Genomic DNA, 17,644 nt, shown 5'->3' with positions numbered 1-17,644 from the left:
ATCTTGATGTATCATTTCATCCTGTACTTAAGACAACCAAAATCCTCCACAAATCTTGATCCTAGGTTTGGGTCAGGCCAAACATAAGGTGACTCCGTTATATAACATTATCCCATAAACTGAGAAATTGCTCTTTGAAAGAAGGTAGAGGAGTGACTGATGCTTTGGCATGGTTTTCGGGTTGCCACCTGCAGTGCTGCCATCCCATATGCTCACCAGCTCGAGTCCCAGCTGCTTCTCTTGTGATCTTGCTTGCTTCTATGGCTGGGAAATCAGTGGAGGATGGCCCTAGTGCTTGTGCCACTGCACCATGTGGGAGACCTGGGGAAGCTCCTGTATTCAGATCAGCTCAGGTATGGCCATTACAATGTCTGGAGTGGATGTGGGAGACTGGGAAGAAGCACCTGGCTCATGGCTTGTAACTGGCAAAGCTCCAGCCATTGCAGCCATTTGAGGTGTGAACCAACAGAGGAAAGACATCTCTCTCTCTCTCCCTCCCTCTCTCAATCTCTCTCTCTCCCTCCTTGATCTCTCTACTGTCTGTATCTCTACCTCTCATATAAAAGAACTAAAATCTTTTAAAAAATCTGGTCTTAGAATCTTTGATGAAGTAGTAGGATATTTACATCTCTTGAAGTGTCTCCTCACAGAATGACTATATATTGCCAGGGGAAAGTTATGAAATAATACATAAGTGAACCAATAGATAGGGAAATGGGCAGCCCCTTTTCACAGGGATCAAAGTGAACACCAATGAGTGTTAGGTGAACATGTGCTGATACTGTGACACTCGGAGAAAGATTCCAGCCCTGAACACTAGAACAGCAAATTCAACGTAAGGATCACTCAGCTGACAAACGGTGTGTGTACAGCCACCGCCTTCTTTAAAAACAATGTCAAGGGACAGAACATTAAAATAAATGAAGAGAAAGTTATGCTGCTTTCCTCATTGGCCATGGCCTCTTGGAAGCCCATTTCCTTACATCAACATGGCAGTTTCCAGGAACAAGAACAATGAGAGGCTGGTGCCGTGGCTCAATAGGCTAACCCTCCACCTGCAGAGCTGGCACACTGGGTTCTAGTCCCAGTCCGGGTCCTGGTTTCTGTCCTGGTTGCCGCTCTTCCAGTCCAGCTCTCTGCTGTGGCCCAGGAGTGCAGTGGAGGGTGGCCTAAGTGCTTGGGCCCTGCCCCTGCATGGGAGACCAGAAGGAAGCACCTGGCTCCTGGCTTCATATCAGCACAGTGTGCCAGCCACAGCAACCCCTGGAGGTTGAACCAACAGCAAAGGAAGACCTTTCTCTCTGTATCTCTCTCTCACTGTACACTGCCTGTCAAAAAAAAAAAAAAGAACAATGAGGATTGTCGTGGGGCTGCAATGCATCCTGTGCTACTGTCTGAATCATTGTGTCCCTCAAACCCATATGTAAAAATCCTAAGCTGCACATACTGGTGGATGTCCAGGGGACCTCCTGGAGAGGTGATTTGGTCATGGGTGAGGGTGAAGAATGGAATCCATGGCCTGAAAAACCAGGCCTCTGGGAGCTTGTGACCCCGACCCAGTGTGAGGGCACAGTGAGAAGGCACCATCAGTGAATCCAGGCTCGAGCCTGCTTGGGAACTATGGCAGCCAGCAGGACCCAGGCTCTGGAACAGGTGGCAATAACTTGCTGACTTTTTCAGCTTCCTGTTTCTTGGTATTTTCTTATAGTGACCAGTGGACTGAGACACTTAGGGTGTGAGGCCACATTGGCTCAGACATGCCCCCTACCCTGACTCAGAGAGTGGGATGCTGGGAAGTTCTCTGCTGACCCAGGAGCCCTCTGGCCTTCTCACTTCACTCAGGACCCTTCAAAGCCATCACATGGCTTGGACCTGTTAAGGGCACAACATGGTCAAACAGCCTCTGGCTCAGGGGAACCACAGTCCTGGAGTCTTGATGCCCAAGGGTTTAATTATATTGACACATGAGGGCGTAATGTGGCAAACTCCAAACATGTTTTTAAATTTATGTTTTTCACTCAAAACCGAGACGCAGATGCATGACCTCGGGGCAACATGGTCCCAGGTCTCCTAGCTGGTGGAAGTCAGCAAGATGAATTCCTAATATCCAAGTGCCATTGATGTGCTAAGAAATAGTCCCATCTTAAATATCGCTGCTTCCTGTACTCAGGACTGCACGGACCTAGACAATGGTCTGAGACACATTGCTCTCTGTTTCCACAGCTGTGAGTTGGGCACCTGCTGCTTCATTCCTGCCCAGGATAGTCAACGTGAGCTCCACCTGCACCTGTTTGCTCCACTTGCCTGCATTTCTGACTGTGGTCTCTAAAGACAGTTTGGGCATGCTGGCTGGTACTTTCCTTCTTCTGCTCCTGCATTTCCCACTCTCTCTGGGCAGCTTGGACATGCTCTCCTGTGTTACCCGCTTGAAGACCCGGCTGCTCAAGGATGAGGATCTGATTGTTATAGGGTTTTCCCCACTTTATTTATTTCAACATCATATGGATCTCGATGAGTTTGCTATCAAAACAAAGGCATTGAAAGAACTGTATTTTGATAGGTAAGTCTCTTATCCATCTTTGATTATTTTAGGAAACCCAGCTCTACTTATCTCCAGATGATTCTGTCAAAAGACACAGTGTGGTAGGTCAGACAATGCCATGAACCTGCATGCAAATTTCCTGCCCTTATGGACAACATTTCTGGAATTTAAATATTGTGGATGCTCCCAGTAGCTGACGGCTCCTCAAAGGTGAACAGGGAGTAACTCCTCTTGCTTAGATTCTGTCTATCTTGTATTCCTACAACCCTACCCCTTAGCCTGGAGTCCATGCCCACAGTTCTTGATTTCCTCCATGGCTGGGTATAAACAAAGAGAGACTCAGACCCTGGCATTTGAATGGTAGTCCCACTTTGGTGATTATCCCTGAAAAGGTGTCAAGTCAAGTACTTCAATGCCAGACTTTGGCTGATAGGATAGCAGAGGAACCTGGAGCAAAAGTTCCCTTCCATTGGGTATCACGCAATTGTCAGAGTTAATGCTCTCAACTAGCAGAGACCAAGACATCCCAAGTCTTGCCCCTAGCAGGAAAAGATGCCTGCTGAGGTCCTTTGAGTGTAAAGCTCAAAATCCATTTATACACTTCCTGCCTGAGGTCTGTGTACCTGCAGTTCTGGAAGTCTGGCTAGGAACACAGCACTGCTCCCATAGCTGTTTCTTATTCCCTCCATGAGGCTGCTCTCATAGTGCTGGGGACTTGAATTTCTTCTCTTTTGTATTTAATGAAGTGTGTGTCATTCCTGTATCCCTGGGCTTTGAATGTATCCTGATACCATTAATGGTGTGTGTTTCCAGCCATCCTTTTTGGCTGCTTCTACTTGAGGTGTTGTTTTTCTTTCTTTGGCCATCCATAAGAATTCTGCATAGGAAACAATGAACGTAATTTGGGGAAAGATGGAGAAGCATCTTTGTAAGGAAGAGCTGCAGTGTTTTTGGTGGCATGACATGCTCTGTTCCAATGTGCTACTATGTTCTCTAGGTTTCTCTTCATGGTTCATCAATCATTAGCTGTTTTTTCCATGTCTTCCTATCCTTTCTCCTCCATGTATCTCCCAGAGGGCCCTTTAACATAACGTTGTTCTTGTTGCTGTTCTGACTGCCATTGAATTATGTTTAAATACTTCTCAGGCTGGGCTGTGGCTGCTGATGCTGGCGGTCTGCCATGGCAGGGCTGAGGATCTGAGAAACCTAAAGCAGAGTGCTTTCCTGTACTGCTCTAGACTTGGACAGGATTGTCTGATGGCAGAGGAGAAGAGTGACTTGTCCAAGCTACCAGAGAGACCTGAGGATGCTCCCCCTTGGTCTTAGAAAGATGCCTGAGGAAGGGATACCTGCATCTCAAGGCTTCCCTGAGGCCAATTACTCTTCTAATTCTCTATATATAGATAGTAATGAATCAAAATGGGGGGGTTTTCTATTCATTTCTCTTCAGTATGGTTTTCTTATCTAACATCTCACGGTAAGTATTTGTTCTAACAATAAACGTCAAGGTTATAGTCTTCCATTGATGGGCATTTAGGTTGACTGCATGTCTTGCCTATTGTGAATTGAGCTGCAACAAACATAGAGGTGCAGAAGTCTCTATTATTTGCCAGTTTCATTTTGTTCCTTTAGGTAAATTCCGAGGAGTGGGATGGCTGGAACCTTTTGCAAGGCTATCTTCAGATTTCCGAGGTATCTCAAAGCTGTCTTCCATAGTGGTTTTACAGTTTGCATTCCCATCAACCGTGCATCAGGGTACCTTTTCCCCCACATCCCAGCAGGCATTTGTTGTTTGTTGATTTCTGTATGAAAGCTGTTGTAACTAAGGTGAGGAGAAACCTTTTGTGGTTTTGATTTGCATCTCCCTAATGGCTAGTGATCCTGAGGATTTTTAATTTTCTGTAGGCCATTTGGACTTGCTTTTTGTGAGACATATCTATGTAAGTGCTTTGCCCACTTCTTGACTGGGTTTTTTGCTTGGCTATTGTTGAGTTTTTTGATCACTTAGTATATTCTGGTCATTAATCACTTATCAGTTGTATGGTTTGCAAATACTTTTCCCATTCTGTTGGTTGCCTCTTTCCTTTCCTGTTTTTTTTTTTTTTTTTTTTTTTTTTTTTTTTTTTTGCTGTACTGAAGCTTCTCAGTTTGAGGCAGTCCCACTTGTTAATCTTGGATTTTACTGCCTGTGCCTCTGGGGTCATTTCCAGGAACTCTGTGCCTAAGCCAATGTCTGCAGGGTTTCCTCAATGCTCTCTAGTAATTTGATGGCATTGGGTCCTAGAGTTAGATCATTAATCATTTTGAATGGATTTTTGTGTAAGGTGTATGGGAGGGGTCTTGCTTCCTATTTCTGCATGTGGAAATTCAGTGTTCCCTGCATGACATGTTGAGGAGACTGTCCTTGATCCAGGGAATGGTTTTAGCTCCTTGGTCTAATATCAGTTGTTTGGAGATGGCTGGAATGATTTCTGGCATTTCTATTCTGTTCCATTGGTCTATCCATCTGTTTCTGTAGCAGGACCAGGCATCCTTGTCTGATTCTGGACCTCAGTGGGAATACTTCCAGTTTTTCCCCTTCAACAGGATGCTGGCCTTGGGTTTGTCATAAATGACCTTAATTATGTTAAGGAATGTTCCTTCTAGAGCAAATTTGCTTAGCGTTATCATAAGGAAAAGAAGTATTTTTAAGGCAGTTTTACTGCACTTTTAAAAGTAATTCCACTGACATGTTTACCTTTAATTTGAGCGTCAGAGGACTTCAAACAATTTCTCTGATTCATAATTATCATAGTGCATCTGGTAAAGACATTTATCCTTTTGTAAGTTTTAATTATTTTCCAAAATGCCCCCAACACTGCATTGATTTTCTTGGAATGAATGACTTGAGTGTACAGGAGATGTTTCCAAAGAACAAGGTGTGAACTTGTTTGTGAGGTCTGGGTATGCTTTCTTGTAGGTTACAACCTAAAAGTTACCAGTACCTTCTGGCCTTTATATTTGCCATTGAAGAGGTCAACAGGACCCCACACCTGCTAACCAATGTATCCCTGGGATTTGATCTCTACAACACCATCCATAGTGAATGGAAGACCCTAGAGAGCACCCTGACCTGGTTGTCTGCAGTGGGCAAGGCCATTCCTAATTACACCTGTGTGAGGAAGAGCAAGTCTGTGGCAGTCATTACAGGAAACACAGGGGCGACTTCAGCACAGATAGGGACGCTGTTGGAACTCTACAAATTCCCTCAGGTAAGGGGAGAAATACATCTTTCCTCTTCAGGTGCTTTCTTAGGTGGCTTCAAGTGGAAAAGAAGTGAATGGATTTATGTATTTTTAAAAATATTTATTTATTTATTTGAAAGTCAGAGTTTCAGAGAGAGGAGAGGCTGAGAGAGAGAGGTCTTCCATTTGCTGGTTCACTCCACAATTGGACGCAATGGCTGGAGCTGTACTGATCCGAAGCCAGAAGCTTCTTCTGGGTCTCCCAAATGGATGCAGGGGCCCAAGGACTGGTCCATCTTCTACTGCTTTCCCAGGCCATAGCAGAGAGCTGGATAAGAAGTGGAGCAGCTGGGTCTTGAACCAGCACTTCAGGCCAGGGCATTAACCTCCTGCGTCACAGCACCGGCCCGCTTTATGTATTTTTATATAGACAGAATATAAACTGTGTATGTGTGTGTTTGTGCTATTTCATTAGACTTTTCTTTTTAAAGAAGTATTTATTTGAAAGGCAGAGGTACAAAGAGAGAGAGAGAGAGAGAGAGAGAGTCTTTAATCTGTGGATTCATTGCCCAAATGTCCACAATGGTGAGGGTGGTGGCAGATTGAAGCCAGGAGCCAGGAGCTTCTGCTGGGTCACCCTCATGGGTGGCAGGGACCCAAGGACATGGGCCATCTTCCTTCCACTGCTTTCCCAGGCACATTAGCAGGGAGCTGTTTCAGATGTGGAACAGCCAGGAACCAAACAGGTGCACATAGAGCTGCCCACCCCCCACAACTTTGCTGGTGGAGAGGAGGTTATGGGTAAATGGCAGAAAGAAATAATTGGATATGCACTGTGATACCTTGAAGTACTGAGCTGCAAAGCTCTCTCAGTCTTCCAGAGAGCCCTCACAGGGAGAGTAAAGTCCTGTAAGTTGACTTCCAACACTTCCTCCAAATAAAAATCTAGCAATAACAGTGAAATCTTCTCAGAGCCAAGGGTGTGCAAGGAGTGTGCTGCTTCCCTGCAATTCATTCCGAGGTCTTGCTTCCACAGAACTCATTTGATTTCACATCTTCATTTTCACTCTAGCTCACCTATGGCCTCTTGATAAAATTCTGGGAGAAAATCATCAGTTTACCTACCAGATGGCTCCCAGGGAATCCTGTCTGGCCCTGGTCATGATGTCCTTAATGCTGCATTTCCACTGACCTGGGTGGGGTTGGTCATCTCTGAGGACACCAGGGGCATTCAATTCCTGTGGGATATAAGAGAGGAAATGAACAAGAACGAGGTCTGTGTGGATTTTGTTGAAATTCTCTCTGTCACAGACAGGAGGTATGCACCATCTGATTGGCACTACCACTTTAGAATCCTAGAATCAACTGAAAGCATGGTGGTCATTTATGGTGACATGAACTCATTAATGGGCCTGAGCTTCTCAAAATATGGGCTCCTTGTGACTTGGAAAGTGTGGATCACGACATCACAATGGGATTTCATCCCCAGTGAGATGTAGCTCATTATGGACACATTACATGGGACTTTGAGTTTTTCACACTCCCACGATGAAATATCTGGTTTTGAGCATTTTCTCAAGACAGTGAATCCATCTAAGTAACCAGAAGACTTTTCCCCTGCTCGATTTCAAAGGCCAACTGTGAGACGTTGCAGAGCTGTCCCGTGAATGCCTCTCTGGAGGATCTGCCAGTGCACGTCTTTGACATGAGCATGTCTGAAGGAGTTACCACATCTACAATGCCGTGTATGCCGTGGCCCACACCTTTCATGAAATGCTTCTTCAGTGGGTAGAGGTGCAGCCAGTGTGGAATGGAGATGGGTTGACGGTGTACCCCTGGCAGGTACTGTGTCTTCTCCAGGCAGCTTTTCCTTGTTCCTTGAGAGCATGTACAGCACAGAGGCTTTGCTCATACATAGCCATGTGGTGGACTGCTTTTCCATGTTGCTTGTGGACCTCTCATGGCACAGCAGCTATGCTCATACTTAGCCACGTGGTGAATTGCTTTGTTTTTGTTGGGATAACAGAGGTCTCTGTGGTTACTAAATGTGTAACCCAAGTGGCCAATGTTCCCTGGCATTTTCAGTGTGACACATCTGAATGTCTTCCAGGAATGAGGGATTTTACACTGAATGGCATTACAGTAGCTGGGAAGCTAGTCTGTTCATGACAACATTTGCCAGGCATCAGCAAGGCTAATAAACAAAACTGACCAAGGAATTCTGCAAGTGTGTTAGGCAGTAAATGTTATGACGTAAATTTGCACAGAAGGTAACCGAAGCTCTAAGTACGTGGGTGATGATGATTTAACTTTATTGTAGAGATGTTTCTGAATTCCATGTACAGTGATCATATTCATGTTTCCTAGTATTGACTGGGGAGTTCAAAGAACAAAACTTTGATGCCAAACAGTGCTGGTGGCTGATGTGTATGACCAAGTTGCCAGCAGGGTTGATTTCCTCTGAAGACTGCCTCCTCGACTTGTAGATGGTTCTGATACACATGTGTCCTCATAGGGCCTTCCCTGTGTGTGCACTGCGTCCAGACTTCCTCTTCTCAGAGGAGGCCAGCCAGACTGCATTTTGGCGCCCGCCCCAGTGACATCATTTTCACTTCATATATACTCAAGGAGCAAGGTTACATAGACACTCAAAATTCTGTGGTTCTGGAGTTAAGGATAGCAATATAGGAAAGGTTAGGGATCATTTTAATTCTGTGATATTTCCAGTATCACACTGTGTATTATTACAGACAATAGGACACATACATGCAGTATATAATGTGCGTTATACATAGTCTCTTTAACCATGTGCTAAAAATGTATTATCTCATTTGAATAATTATAAATTTAACAATTTTTAAACAGTAACAATTTAAAGAAAGAATTCTGATGAGCTTCAATAGTATGACTCTAATCTGAGATTCCTCTATCTAAATTGGGTACACTGTTATGTAAGGGTGCTTTTTTGTTTTTCAGCTTAACTCCTTTCTGAAGAACATCAAATTTAACAACAGTGTTGGTGATGAGGTGAATCTGGATGAGGAACGAGTTTCTAGGAAAGACTATGACATTCTCAACTACTGGAATTTCCCTCAAGGCCTTCACCTCCAGGTGAAGGTTGGAAAGTTTTCACCACGGGCTCCACATGGTCACCGTCTTTCCATATCTGAGGAGATGATAGAGTGGAATGTGGAGTTTAAAGAGGTCGGTTGCACAGTTGAAATACCAGGTTTGTGGCTGGCACTGTGGCATAGGGGGTACAGGTACGACTTGCAGCACTGGCATTCCACGTGAGAGTCAGTTCAAGTCCCTGCTGCTCCTTTTCCAATCCAGCTGCCTGATAATGCCCCTGGGGATTCAGCAGAATATGGCATGTGTCCTTGGGCCCCTGATCCTTGTGGGAGACCTGGGAGAAGCTCTGGCTGCTGGCTTGGATCAGATCAGCTCTGGCCATTGCAAATGTCTGGGGTGTGAACCAGAGTATGGAACATCTCTCTCTCTCTCTCTCTCTCTCTCTCTCTCTCTCTCTCTCTCTCTCTCCCTGTAACTGTGCCTTTCAAATAAATAAATAAGTCTTTTCCAAAAGTATGCCAGTTTGTGCTTACAGAGAGATCTTCAGTAAAGAGCTCCATGCTGGGAATTCTGCAGGTCCTGAGAGCATGGCAGAGCAGCACACAAGTGCATGCCAACTTCCCTTCTGCACTGCCATTTTGCTTACTCTGGTGATTTCCACTGAATGTCCAAGAAAATGTTTCCCTGTGGATAACTGAGTGTCACCTGCTGAAACAGAGTGCCCAGGCCACGAATGGAGTGTGCCGATTTCTTGTCCACCTGGATATTCTGACAATGCACAGTGGGAACAGAATCAGATAACCATGATGACACTTCTCAAGACTCTCTGATTTGTTTTAGATTCCCCGTTCTGTGTGCAGTGAGAGCTGTGGTCCAGGATTCAGGAAAACCCACCAGGAGGGACAGGCTGCCTGTTGCTTTGACTGTACCCCTTGTCCAGAGAATGAGATTTCTAATGAGACAGGTACAGATTATAAAATTTTCTGTAGTTTTGGTTATTTTAAATTAAATTAAATTGGTCTTATAACAAACATGAAAGCAGAGCATGAAATGGAAATTTGAAATTTGTTGGGGTCTTGAAAGAGCTTTGCGTAATCATGTGTTGAGGACTTGAAGACTTCCCAGAACCATCTCAGCCTGAGTGTCCTTGGCACTGCTCACTCATATTGGTCATGAGGGATGCAAGTGAATCCAAACTCTGGCCTGTTTCATCCCCATTGTTTGCCTCTGTGTAGTCATGACTGTAGGTACTCAGGTACAATGGTCCCTTTTTTTAATTTATATTTTAAGCAGCCTACTCTGGCACTCTTCTTTTTCCCCTACAACAGGTCCCAGCACTTCCCACAGAATACATGTAATCTTTCCTGAAGGGGAACAGAGTGTGGGAGAGACTTGTTACTCTCCCTGTGTCCACAGCTAGAAATCAGGACATAGGGATTGGCCACGGGAAAATAGTCTAAATGAAAGAAGTACCCTAGAAGAGAGAGACCTCCAGTGGGAGTTGGGCACAGCTGCTAACTCATGTTGACATGTGTGCATTTCTCCCAGAATGCTTGGTTCCAGTCTCAGCTCCTCCACTTCCATGCCAGCTCTGTGCTGCAGTGCGTGTTTCAAATTTCTTTATCTACTGGAAAAGCAGATTTACACAGAGAGGGAGAGACAAAGAAAGAAGTCTTCCATTCATTGGTTCACTCCATCAGGGCCAGGACCGGGCCACGCTGAAGCCAGGAGGCTGGAACTCCATCCAGGTCTCCCATGCAGGTGCCAGGGGCCCAATACTTGAGTCCTCTTCTTCTGATATTCCAGGCACATTAGCTGGTAGCTGCATTGGAAGTGGAGCAGCTGGCACTGGTACAGGCACTCATAGAGCATGGCAGCATTGCGGGCAGCAGCTTGACTAGCTCTGGCCCATGCTACTCCCTCACCCCTGCTTCCTATCATGCATGCCCTGGAAGGAAGTAGATAATTACTTGAGTACTCAGATCCCTGCCACCCATCTGAGAGATCTGAATTCACTTGTAGGTTCTTGACTTCAGCCTAGCCTGTCCTTGGCAATGTCGGCCTATGGGGAAAGAACCAGCAGAGGGCAAAATCTCTCTCCCTCCTTATTTTTCTATCTCTTCCCATTTCTGTGTCTCTTGCCATCTCTTTCTCTCTGTGCCTTATAATTAAGTACCATGAAAATTAATATTTGACTTCAGTAAGGTTGCCAGGTAGCTAATCAGTATAGTAAGTAAGAGTTTCAATTTATGCAAAAAATACACTTGAGATTAATTATAGCAGAAATCAATGATTCCGCCGCCACCAAGAAACATTCCTATAGTAACTTCAAGCATGAAATGAAGATTACCAAAATTTTCTAATGCCTATAAAAGAATTGATGAAATGGAAATGAGGGAAACAGGGATGAACTGCTAAAATGATACTCTATTTAGTGACAAGAAGACTCAAAATTAAAAGTTATCAGTTCCTGTCATCTATAAGGTGTCCACTGTGACATTCTAATAAACATTTGGGACTTGACAAAGTATTCAGAAGGTTAAATGGAAGGATAATGAGAGGACTGGATTCCATACCATGTTAACAAAGGGGACATTGACTGTCATGTGTGAAAATGTATGTTAAAGCTGAGACAGTGTTTCTTTCTTTGCCTTTTGACACTCCTATGACCTGCCTATTCATATTCTGAAATGTTTTATAGTTATCGTGAATATCCTAATTTATCTGAGAGGTTTCAGATATGCATCATATGTGTAGTTGTGTTTTCCTGTGTGTACAACACAAAAGAAGCTAAAAGTTACTCTACTAACACATTTCCAGTATAGAGTATTATAAGCTGTAGTCATCATGTGTGCCTAAGATTTCCAGACTTACTCATGGTCATTGAGCAACATAGGTATAGATGAAGGTTTTGTTGTGATACAGAAAACTACACTTTGAACATAAAAGCTAATCACAAAGGGGAAAAGAGAATTTTATTGCTATTACCAAGCAAGGAAGAGAGAGAATACATGCATGTGCTCAATGAGAGAGAGAAAATGGAATTCAGAGACAGACAGAGGGAGAAAGAGAGAGAGAGACAGAGAGAGAGAAAGAGAGAGAGAGAGAGAGAAAGAAATCAGAGTAAAAAGAAGAGGGGGTGGAAACTGACATGAAAACATACTCCATGTAATAATCTCGGATTGGTGTCTATTATGGCAACAGAGATAAATATGAATATTTTCTGTGACTGTGCTGAGTGAATGCTGAGAATCACTGCCAGCCAAATAATGCCCTGCCTGTCTCCCCAGATGTGGAGCAGTGTGTGCGCTGTCTAGATGACCAGTACCCAAATCCTGCATGAGATCGGTGCCTGCCCAAGGTCGTGGTGTTCCTGGCCTATGAAGACCCATTAGGAGCAGCACTGGCCGGGGTGGCTCTTTGCCTCACTGTGCTCACTGCTCTGGTACTTGGGGTGTTTGTGAAGCACAGAAACACTCCCCTAGTCAAGGCCAATAACTGCAACCTCAGCTACACCCTGATCGCCTCCCTGTGTCTGTGCTTCCTCTGCTCCCTGCTTTTCCTTGGCCGTCCCAACACAGCCACCTGCATCCTCCAGCAGACCACGTTTGCCCTTGTGTTCACAGTGGCTGTGTCCACCATCTTGACTAAAACCATCACCGTGGTCCTGGCTTTCAAGGCCACAGCACCAGGGAAGAGGATGAGGCAGTGGTTGGTGTCAGGCGCACCCAACTCTGTCATTCCCATCTGCTCCCTCCTCCAAGTGATGCTCTGTGGAATCTGGCTGGGAACGTGTCCTCCCTTCATTGACACAGACACACATGCTGAGCCTCAGCAGCTCCTGGTCCTGTGCAACAAGGGCTCTGCCACTCTCTTCTACCTCGTGCTGGGATACCTGGGGTCCCTGGCCCTGGGCAGCTTCTCAGTGGCTTTCTTGGCCAGGAGTCTGCCTGATACGTTCAATGAAGCCAAATACTTGACGTTCAGCATGCTGGTGTTCTGCAGTGTGTGGGTGACCTTCATTCCTGTGTATCATAGCACCAAGGGGAAGGTCATGGTGGCTGTGGAGGTCTTCTCCATCTTGGCCTCCAGTGCGGGACTCCTGGGCTGTATCTTTGCCCCCAAGTGCTACATCCTTCTGATGCGGCCGAACAGGAACGTTTTACAAGGAATAAAGGAGAAAGCAAGGTCTAGGGAACCATAAGCAGACTGTGCATTAACTCACAGGTTTTATAAAATGAAAGCAAGGGCTGAATCTAACCACAGCACTCAGGTATGCAGGACTGAGATGGAACAGAATACTGCACCTTCTCATTGGACACGAGGCTCTCCTTTCTTCCTGTAACAGCTCAGGACACTCTAGCCTTCTTTCTATTCATCCTAATAACATGTATGTTTTTTTTCTTTTTGACTGTGTTAATGTAATTTTAATATCATAACTTAAAATTTCTAGTTCTTGTCACATAAATTACTTTTCCAGTGCCTTTACTGTACAGTTTTTAATGGCACAACATGATGTTTTGATGTAGCTATATAAAGAGAACTCATGACTAGAGTCAAATAAGTCACATAGGCATCATATGCTTAGTTGTATTTTCCTTCCTGTGCACCACAAAGCAGCTAAAAGTTGAAATACAAACACATTTCCTGTGTAGAGTATTATTATCTGTAGTCATGCTGTGTTCATCAGGCTTACTCATTTCACTCACTACACATTTGTAACCTCTGACCTGTTTTCAATACCTTCTCCTGACCTCAGGATCCACAGGACCACTATCCTATTTGTGACAACACAGATAAACGTGGTGGAGTACAGGAAATTGGAGTGTGCCATTATGAGGCCTGATGTGTCCAAAATCTGCAGGGTAGACCAGGAGGCTCATAACTCAGGAAGGCCAAGGCTGCAGGCCTTGTCTAGTGTCCTGCTGACGAGCCAGGAAGGGCTGAAGTTGTCCATGAGATTGCAGAGCTGCCTGCTGCAAAGTCTCCTGTCTTGGTTTTCAACTCGGACCTTCCACTGACTACAGCAGACCCAGCCAGAGTAGCAAGGGAAACGTTCTTTGCTCAAAGTCCACCAACTTCAACACTCATCTCATCTAAAACAACCAACCAGAAACCCCAGAGTAATATTGATCAAATGTCAGGGTAATCAAGGGTCCAGTAAATATGACACATCCAATGAGAAATCACATATTTTCTTATTCATCAAGGGCAAAATCCACTAATTTGATTTACCAAGTACAGGGATAGCAGAGAACATTGCACTGCAGGTACATATCTGTGCTAGGCTGACCAGGAAAATGAGTAGAGGAATGGTCTTTCTAGGTGCATCAAACACCTCTCCCCAAAGAACAGAATCACAAGAGCATGGTCTCACTGCAATTTTGCAAAGTGCAAAGGGAAGAGATGGGAGATGCTCCTGGGAAGATGGAACAAATTGATATTTCCTACTGGGCTACGTTCTGGTGCTTGGATTCTCTTCTGTGGTGGATGGAAAGTGCGAGTGCTGTGAGTCAGGCACAGTCATTACAACATTAACAGAAAAGATAAACAGAAAGATAAAGTGGAAACTTATGATACTTCAGATACTCCACACTTCCACCTTGTCTAACAAAGCACTACATAGAAAGGGTAGAAAGAGCTACAGCAAGTTCTTGTCCTGAGAAGAAAAAGGAAAGGAGAAAGCTAATGAGCACAAACAGGGGGCTGTACCACTATCACCAGGACACGTCCTGCTTAATAGTCAGTGGGAGGCTCTCCAAGGAGGAGGCAAGGCAGAGTGAAGCAAAGCTACTCTTTATCCATAGCTTTTAAGTCTGTTCTCAAAGTCATCACTTCCTTGAGTCTTTGTTATACAATGAAAATACTTTCTTCAATTTAGAAACAACTCTGAAAGGGTTTATGTCTGTACACACAAGTGTCTGTTCATTTAGCAGACATGTGGACATGTTTGGCAGCTGTTTGCTGTAAGGCAGAGAGCAATTCACCCCAGTAGCATGGAGTGAGCTTGATGTCCAACTTGATGTATCATTTCATCCTGTACTGAAGACAACCAAAGTCCTCCACAAATCTTGATTCTAGGTTTGGTTCAGGCCAAACATAAGATGACACTGTAATATAACATTATTTCATAAAGTCAGAAATTGCAATTTTAAAGAAGGTAGTGGGGGGCTGACACTGTGGCTGGGGTATAGGGTTGCCACCTGCAGTGCTGCCATCCCATGTGGCATCAGTTAAAATCCCAGGAGATCTCTTCTGATCCTGCTCTCTGCTGTGGTCTGGGAAAGCAGTGGAAGATGGCCCTAGTGCTTGGGCCCCTGCACCCATGTGGGAGATGCGAGGAAGCTCCTGTAATCAGATCTGCTCAGTTCTGTTGTGGGGCGAAAGCAACTTTGGCTGGCTGACAAGGTCACAGCAGAAGGTCTGTCTCAGCATTTGGTAAGAACAACAGCTGTGGTGCTCTTGGTGGTTTTAATTTTTTTTAACTTTTATTTAATGAATATAAATTTCCAAAGTACGGCTTATGGATTACAATGGCTTCCCCCCAATATAGGTGGTTTTAGTTTTCTTGGGAACTACACTCTGCATAAGAAAGCCAGAGCTTCCTGGTGGTCCCGCTAATGATAGCTGTATTATTAATTTTAGGGAAGAACACTTTGTCTCATAACTCCCAAAATGTCCACTGCTTTGTAGAATTTTAAGCATACAGAATGTTAGTGTAGTAGAAATGGTTAATGCTTTATGCAAGGTTGACCTGTTTATGGAAAAGGGTTAAAAGCAAGAGGCTCCCTGGTATATACTTCCCACTACAATAAAGACAAATGTTATTAAAGCTTTAACTCAGTAAATGTTACAAATACAACAATGGTTAGGATGTCAAAACTGTAGAATAGATCTAAGTGAACCTTTAAATAAGTACAATAAAGAAATGAAAGAATTACAGAAAGAAGTGCAAAGAGGGGATCCATTTTAAAAAGGGCCTGCTTTGACCTGGTGCTTCTAATAAAGATTAGATTAGGAAGGTACTACTCTAGCTTGTGTAGCCAATTTCTACATAGCTCAGCAGCACTCCAGGCCTTGGCGTGTGTGGGCGGCCCGTTATCTTGCACCTGTCTGTGATTGTAACCCATGCTCTAATGTGCCCTTGAGAAAAAAAAAAGAAATTGTAATTAGAAACAAATGGACAACAGACTTGTCATTGTGAGAAAACAGAATCATTATTTGACTTCTGATAAAAATATAGTCTGGTGCTTGAGAGCCAGAGCCATGCCATCAGCCTTGCTGTGAGTGTGTCTCTCATTTCTTTAAGCGTCGACACCTTTCACACCTTGGGGACTCTGGAGTGCTGGAGCTGGTCTCAGGCAGTTCTGCCCATTGCAACAATTTGGAGTGGATGTGAGAGATCAGGAAGAAGCACCTGGCTCCTGGCTTTGGATTGGCACAGCTCATCATTGCACTTTTTTCTGGAGTGAACCAATGGATGGAAGACATCTCTCTGTCTCTGTCTCTGTCTCTCTCTCTCTCTCTTTCTCTATCTCTCCCCCCCACTGTCTGTAACTCTACCTCTCATATAAAATAAATAAATTTGTTTAAAAAAATCTGATCTTAGAATATTTGATGAAACTCATAGATGTTTACATCTCTTCAAGTGTCTCCTCACAAACTGACTTATATTGCCAGGGGAAAAGTTATGAAACAATAGAGAAATGAAAATAAAAGATGGAGACATGGACAGCACCTTGTCACAGGGGTTAAAGTGAACACCAATGAGTGTTAGATGAACATGTGCTCATACTGTAACACTCAGAGAAAGATTCCAGCCCTGAACACTAGAACAGCCAATTCAACGTAAGGATCACTCAGTTGACAAACGGTGTGTGTATAGCCACGAGCTGCTTTAAAAACAATGTCAAGGACACAGAAAGTTAAAAGAAAATGAAGAGAGAGTTATGTTTCTTTCCTCGTTGACCATGGCCTATTGGAAGCCCATTTCCTTACATCAACATGGCAGCTCTGGGAACATGAACAATGAGGAATGTTGTGGGGCTGCAATGCATCCTGTGCTACTGTCTGAATGATTGTGTCTCTCAAACCCATATGTAAAAATCCTAAGCTGCACATACTGGTGGATGTACAGGGGACCTCCTGGGGAGGTGCTTAGGACCTCAGTGCAGGGTCTTGAAGAATGGAATCCATGTCCTGAAGAACAAGGCCCCTGAGAGCTTGTGACCCCGACCCAGTGTGAGGGCACAGTGAGAAAGCACCATCAGTGAATCCAGGCTCGAGCCTGCTTGGGCACTATGGCAGCCAGCATGACCCAGGCTCTGGAACAGGTGGCAATAACTTGCTGACTTTTTCAGCTCCCTGTCTCCTGGTATTTTTTTGTAGTGACCAGTGGACTGAGATACTTTGGGTGTGAGGCCAGCTTTAACTCAGATATGCCCTCTACTTTGACTCAGAGAGTGGGATGCTGGGAAGTACTCTGCTGACCCAGGAGCCCTCTGGCCTTCTCACTTCACTCAGGACCCTTCAAAGCCATCACATGGCTTGGACCTGTTAAGGGCACAACACAGCCTAACAGCCTCTGTCTCAAGGAAACCACAGTCCTGGAGTCTTGATGCCCACGGGTCTATGACATTGACACTTGAGGGTTTGATGTGTCAAACTCCAAACATGTTTTTTCACTTGTTTTTCACTGGAAGTGAGACATAGGTGCATGACCTCAGGGCAAATATTGTCCCCAGGTCTCTTATCTGGGGGATTGCTGTGAGATGACTTCCTAATCTCAAGTGCCATTAATGTGCTA

The 17,644-nt window shown here is 44.5% G+C and overlaps 1 pseudogene across 1 annotated transcript; it reads left to right on the top strand.

Moving 5' to 3' along the window:
* Window positions 1-2,405: 2,405 nt before the first annotated feature.
* LOC138846760 (vomeronasal type-2 receptor 116-like) lies at window positions 2,406-16,404 on the top strand (annotated as a pseudogene). Its single transcript, XR_016225219.1, has 7 exons — window positions 2,406-2,560; window positions 5,502-5,836; window positions 6,872-7,608; window positions 8,743-8,970; window positions 9,679-9,802; window positions 12,129-15,276; window positions 16,148-16,404. The product of XR_016225219.1 is annotated as a vomeronasal type-2 receptor 116-like (transcript).
* The last annotated feature ends 1,240 nt before the right edge of the window (window positions 16,405-17,644 follow it).

This window comes from Oryctolagus cuniculus, chromosome 18 (genome assembly GCF_051225735.1).
Source record: "Oryctolagus cuniculus isolate XC-2025 breed Fujian yellow rabbit chromosome 18, ASM5122573v1, whole genome shotgun sequence".
Lineage (NCBI taxonomy): Eukaryota > Metazoa > Chordata > Mammalia > Lagomorpha > Leporidae > Oryctolagus > Oryctolagus cuniculus.
The sequence above is the reverse complement of the archived record's forward strand: the minus strand, read 5'-3'. Positions and strand labels throughout refer to the sequence as shown.